This window comes from Gossypium hirsutum, chromosome A08 (assembly GCF_007990345.1).
Source record: "Gossypium hirsutum isolate 1008001.06 chromosome A08, Gossypium_hirsutum_v2.1, whole genome shotgun sequence".
Lineage (NCBI taxonomy): Eukaryota > Viridiplantae > Streptophyta > Magnoliopsida > Malvales > Malvaceae > Gossypium > Gossypium hirsutum.
In genome coordinates, this window is record NC_053431.1 from 61,294,226 (window position 1) to 61,301,254 (window position 7,029).

Consider the following 7,029-nt stretch of genomic DNA (forward strand, 5'->3'; position numbering starts at 1 on the left):
TTGAGGCAACCCAATTTGAATTGAAACTGGTAATGTTTCAAATGCTACAAACGATGGGCCAATTTAGTGGTATGCCCACAGAAGATCCACATCTCCACCTTTGATTATTTATGGAGGTGAGTGATTCATTCAAGATAGCCGGTGTGACTGAAGATGCATTGAGGTTGAAGTTCTTTCCATACTCATTGCGAGATCGAGCACGAGCATGGCTTAATTCATTGCCACCAAGTTCCATATCTACATGGAAAGAATTAGTAGAGAGATTTTTGGTTAAGTATTTCCCGCCTAGCAAGAATGCTAAGTTGAGGAATGAGATCACACTTTTTGATAATTAGATGACGAGTCTTTGTGTGAGGCTTGGGAGAGGTTCAAGGAGTTACTTCGTAAGTGTCCTCATCATGGAATTCCTCATTGTATCCAGTTGGAGACATTCTATAATGATCTCAATGTACATACAAGATTGATGGTAGATGCTTCTGTGAATGGTGCAATTTTGTCTAAGTATTGCTTATAAGATCATTAAGAGGATTGCAAGCAACAACTATCAATGGCCAATAAATCGCACAGCTTCAGGAAGACGTATAGCTGGAGTTCATAAAGTTAATACTCTCACTCCGTTATCAGCTTATGTATCGCCTGTTTCCTCTATGTTAGAACAGTTTACCTCTAATAGTGCTAATAATTTTGAAGCTCAACCGCCAAGTTTGTACGAAGTAGTTTCCTGTGTGTACTGTGGGAAAGGTCATTCTTTCGAGAATTGCCCATTGAATCTTGAGTCGGTGCACTATGTGGGGAACCAACATCCAAATAGGAGTGGACAAGGACCCCAGTCCAACTTCTATAATCCTTCATGGCATAATCACCCCAACTTTCCTTGGAGCAACGAAGGAAATAGACCAAACAAAAACTTTATGCAACATAGGCTCAACCAATCTCAAGGGTTTAATCAGCAAGCTCCAAAACCACCTCAAGCTGAGGCATCAAACAGTTTGGAAAACTTGATAAAAGCATACATGGCAAAGCATGACACTTTCATCCAAAGCCAAGCAGCAACACTAAAAAATTTGGAAAACCAAATGGGTCAGTTAGCTACAGAGCTTCGTAATAGGCCGCAAGGAACCTTGCCAAACGATACTGAGAATCCAAGAAATTTGGGTAAAGAATATATCAAGGTAGTGGCATTGCAAAGTGGTAAAATTCTGGAACCCCGATTGATTGAGGTCAAAAATAAGCTCGTTGAGAAAAATCAACTAGCTGTTGAAATTCCTACACCAAAGGAATCAGAATCTGCAAAGACTAACAAGGTAAATCCTAACTTAGTGAATTCAAATTGTAACACCCCGTACCCGAGTCCGTCGCCGGAGTCGGACACGAGGGGTTTGCAGACTTCAATCACTTCTTTGCACAATCCATTTTAAATTTTCCAGGCAAGCTAGCTAACTGCGTCACTGTCACCTTAAAAATCATATCTTGAGTTTCACAACTCGAAAATCAGTTTCGTGATTTTTCCATGAAAATAGACTCATATATTCATCTACAAATTTTTTTCTAGAATTTTTGGTCGGGCCAATTAGTACATTTTATTAGTCAAAGTCTCCCATGTTACAGGGATCGACTACACTAACCTTTGCGCATTACGACTTGGATATCTCCCTGTACAGGGCTTCAATACTGATGCCGTTTGTTTCTATAGAAACTAGACTCAAAAAGGAATCTATGAATATATGGCATGACTTCTAATTATCTCTGGTTAATTTATAATGAATTTCCAAACTCGGAACAGGGAATCCAGAAACCGTTCTGGCCCTGTCTCACGAAAACCTGAATATCTCTTAACATACTGTTCATATGATCGTTTCATTACTTTCCTATGAAAATAGATTCATCAAGGTTCGTTTACATAATTTATTAACTATTTAATTACATTCCTACTATTTTTAGTGATTTTCCAAATCTACATCACTGCTGCTGTCAGCATCTTCCTTTAAGGTAGACTTTACCTATTTCATAGTTTCCATGATTCAACTAGCCCTTTTAGCATAAATAGCACAATTTATGATAGTGATTAACCATTTCCATGGCCAATCCTTGTTAAGTATATCCACACCTCTCAATAACCATATCCATACCAAATGATTATAACATTATGCTCAAACATATATAAGCCATTTTCGCATGGCTATCCAAAATTATACAAATCCAAAGGGTCCATGACCCACAACAAAGAGGGTAGTCCTATACATGCCATTTCAAAGTTCAACCAAAAGTGTACCAAAAGGGGCTTTGATAGTGTGGGCGACTTCGACTTCAAAATTCCCGAGTCCGATAGCTGACGAACCAAAATCTATAAAACAGAGAATCAAAGAAATAGAGTAAGCATTTAGTGCTTAGTAAGTTTGAGCAAAGAATTTAAGCACAACTGAAGTATAGCATTCATATAACTAAACGGATAATTTCATGTGCACAAATTCTCAATATCATAATTACTTCACATTACCAACCCTTATATTCACACACAAAAGATCAACTTAGCCAAGGCCGGAAACTCATAAATTTACTGAGCGAATATTATTCGAAGGGAATCAACTATTCCAATGCACACACGAAACATACCTCATTGTTGGGATTTTACAAGCGTATTAACTGAAATTTTTACAGCAAGATCACTCATTCCCGAATCACGTACCTTCGGAATTTAACCGGATATAGCTACTCGTTCAAATGCCTTCGGGACTTAACCCGGATTTAGTAACTCGCACCAATGCCTTCGGGCTTAGCCCAGAATTAGTAACTCGCACAAATGCCTTCAGATCTTAGTCCGGATATAGTCACTTAGCACAAAGCCTTCGGGACTTAGCCCGGACATCATTCGAATAACCATGCACATTTATCAATAAATCATGACACATCCGTATTTCATTTTCATTACCAAAGCTCAGACACAAGACACTTATCACACTTGCAATTTCGGCTCAATAGCCACATACAAAGAGCATGATTTTGATTCGCTTAAAATATGATCTAATCAAATCATAATCTAAGTTCCATTACTCGAAAACTTACCTCGGATGTTGTCGAACAATTTTGATGGCTATTCGACCACTTTTTCCTTCCCTTTATCGGATTTAGTTCCCCTTTGCTCTTGAGCTTAATTTAACAAATAAATTGATTTAATCATTTGAGCATCAAAAAGAGGAACTCAAGGTACTTAGCCCATATATAATTCATTAGACATCAAAGTCACATATGTACGGAATCATGAATCAAACTCAACACATTAGTTAGTATTCTCCTTAGCCGAATTTTCTAAGTCAAGATAAATCCTTCAATATGCTTACCTATGGCCGAACAAACACATCAACCTATGTACTCATTCATGTGGCCGAATATGCATGTTTATGTTGAGGCCAATTATATACTTAATACCACACACAAATGGCATACATTTTACTAACTAATGCATTACATATTATAACTCAATACGCATCCATCATTTACTCCATAACCGAAACACCATCATATGAAAATATATACCTTGAGATATTATATATGTCATGCCAATACGTCATGTGCAAACATATATATATATGTGTAAGAGCCGAATCACAAGGTTGATTATAACCAAACATAAACATAAATCCAAAACACAAATCTTACCTACCATGCAATAAGCATAAATCATACTTATGGATATACCATGGCCGAATACATCACAACACCTTACCATTTCAATTTTGATCATGGTTAAACAAAGAACTTAATGTCTCACTCAAAAATGCTAAAAAGAAAATCCAAGAGTTAATCAATCCACCATCACATGTATCATTAACAAGCTTCACATTTAGCATGCAATGACATTAACACAAAATCCACCTTGGCCGAATATCATCCCCATGACATAGCAAAGATTTGAACCATGGCTAATTAGAACTCAAACTAGCAACTAAAAACATGCATGAATCTCATGGCACAACATCAACATACCTTAATATAGATACAAGTATGGCCGAACCTCCTCCTAATCCTCTTCCAAACCAAACATGAAGCAAGAACTCATTCCTTCTTCCTTAGAATTTTCGGCCAAGGATGAACCAAAGGATGAACACTTTTTTTTTGTTTTCTTTTCTTCCGCTCACGGCAATGGGGGGGGAGACAATCACACACATTCTTTCCTTTCTTTTTTTTCCATTTCTTTATTACCCATACTCCTTATTTTATTTTTCCTAACATACATCACTAACATAACATGTTTGTGACATGTTTCCACTCATAGCATGGCCGGCCACTAAGCTTAAATTTGGGTAAATTGACATGCAAACCCATCATTTTCACAACATGCATTAATAGGCCATTTCACATTTGCCTAGCACATTTCTAAATTTTGTCACATAAGTCCTATTTGATAAAATTCACTTACAATTGACAAAATTCAAACATGAAATTTTGACACATGCATATATACATATAATAAGCATCAAATATGACAGCTAATTATTTTTATGACTCGGTTTTGTGGCCCCGAAACCACTTCCCGACTAGGGTCACTTTAGGGCTGTCACAACTCTCCCCCACTTAAGAAATTTTCGTCCCCGAAAATCTTACCGGTAAATAAGTTTGGGTATTGTTCTTTCATAGAATTCTCGGTTTCCCAAGTAGCTTCTTCGATACCGTGTTTGAGCCATAACACTTTTACTAACGGAACCCTTTTGTTTCGCAACTCTTTCACTTCACGAGCTAGGATACGAATCGGTTCTTCTTCATAACTCAAGTCAGATTGAATTTCAACTTCTGATGGATTAATCACGTGTGACGGATCGGATCTATAACGTCGAAGCATCGAAACATGAAAGACGTCGTGAATCTTTTCAAGTTCAGGGGGCAAAATCAATCTATACGCAACTGGACCAACTCGTTCGGAGATTTCGTACGGCCCAATGAATCTCGGGCTCAACTTGCCCTTACGGCCAAATCTGAGTATCTTTTTCCAAGGCGAAACTTTAAGAAACACTTTATCTCCCACCTAATACTCAATGTCTTTTCGTTTCAAGTCCGCGTACGACTTCTGGCGATCTGTGGCTGCCTTCAGACTCTCACGAATTATTTTTACTTTCTGTTCAGTATCTTTAATCAAATCAACTCTGAAAATTTTACTTTCACCGAGCTCGGTCCAAAACAATGGTGTACGGCATTTACGACCGTACAAAGCCTCGTAAGGTGCCATCTTAATACTTGATTGAAAACTGTTGTTGTAAGCGAATTCAATCAAAGGTAAATACCGTTCCCATGAACCACTGAACTCGAGGATGCAACATCTCAACATATCCTCAAGTATTTGAATTATCTGCTCGGATTGACCATCGGTTTGGGGGTGAAAAGCGGTGCTAAAGTGCAGCTTGGTACCCAAAGCTTCTTGCAATTTCTTCTAAAATCGCGAGGTGAATCTCGAATCTCTATCCGACACAATAGAAATCGGTACCCCGTGTAATCTCACAATCTGAGAAACATACAATTCAGCTAGTTTATCCAATGAAAAATCCGTACGTACGGGGATAAAATGAGCCGACTTAGTCAGTCTATCAACAACAACCCAAATCGCATCTTTCTTACTTGTCGACGGTGGCAACCCAGACACAAAATCCATCGTGACTCGATCCCATTTCCATTCAGGTATCATGATCGGCTGAAGTAAACCCGTAGGCACTTGATGTTCCGCCTTTACTTGCTGACATATTAAACACTTCAAAACAAAATCGGAAATGTCTCATTTCATATCATGCCACCAAAACTGACGTCTAAGATCGTTGTACATTTTCGTACTCCCCGGGTGAATCGACATTCGGCTATAATGAGCTTCGTTCAGAATCATCGAAATAAGTTCTGAATTTCTTGGAACACACAAACGATTTCTGAACCTCAAGCAAATGTCATCATCAACTTGAAACTCTGATTCCACATTCGGAACACATTCAGCTCGTTTGCAACCAATTCATCATCGACTTTCTGACCCTCACGAATTTGAGGAATCAATAATGGTTTGGCTTTTAATTCAGCTACTAACACATTGTCGGGTAGAACAGACAAGTGTACATTCGTCACTCGTAAAGCGAACAGTGATTTACGACTTAAGGCATCCGCAACCATATTAGCTTTTCCCGGGTGATAGTCAATGACAAGCTCATAATCCTTTAACAACTCGAGCCAACGTCTTTGTCGCAGATTTAAGTCTCTTTGAGTCATCAAATATTTGTGACTTTTGTGATCAGAAAATACATGGCACTTTTCACCAAATAAGTAATGTCGCCATATTTTTAAAGCAAATACGATGGCAGCTAGTTCGAGATCATGGGTCGGATAATTTTTCTCATGTGGCTTTAATTGTCTCGACCCATAGGCCACAACTCGACCTTCTTGCATCAATACGCAACCTAACCCAAGTAGGGACGCATCACTATAAATGACAAACTCTTTGCCTGATTCGGGCTGCATTAGAATTGGAGCTTCGGTCAAATAAGTTTTCAGTTGATCAAAACTTTTCTGACATTTTTTCGTCCATTCGAACTTAACATCTTTTTGGAGTAGCTTCGTCATCGGTGTGGCTATCATCGAGAAACCTTTTACAAACCGTCGGTAGTAACCGGCAAGTCCCAAAAAGCTCCGAACCTCAGTAATATTTCTCGGAGGCTTCCAGTTAAGTATGGCTGAAATTTTGTTCGGGTCAACTCGAATACCCGATGTGGATACCACGTGGCCCAAGAAGCTAACCTCTCTTAACTAGAACTCACACTTACTGAACTTAGCATATAACTGCTTATCCCGTAAAATTTGCAACACTAATCTCAGGTGCTCAGCATGTTCGGTCTCATCTCTTGAATAGACCAAGATGTCATCAATAAACACAACTACGAACCGGTCCAAATACTGTCTGAAGATCTGATTCATCAAATCCATAAATACCGCAGGGCATTAGTGAGCCCAAACGGCATCACTAAGAACTCGTAGTGGCCGTATCTCGGGTTTTGAACGAATGAT

At 38.6% G+C, this 7,029-nt stretch overlaps 1 non-coding gene across 1 annotated transcript; it reads right to left on the reverse strand.

Annotated features, from left to right (window-relative positions):
• Window positions 1–299: 299 nt before the first annotated feature.
• Window positions 300–405, reverse strand: LOC121205609 (small nucleolar RNA R71). Its single transcript, XR_005900685.1, has one exon. It is a non-coding gene; the product is annotated as a small nucleolar RNA R71 (small nucleolar RNA).
• Between the last annotated feature and the right edge of the window lie 6,624 nt (window positions 406–7,029).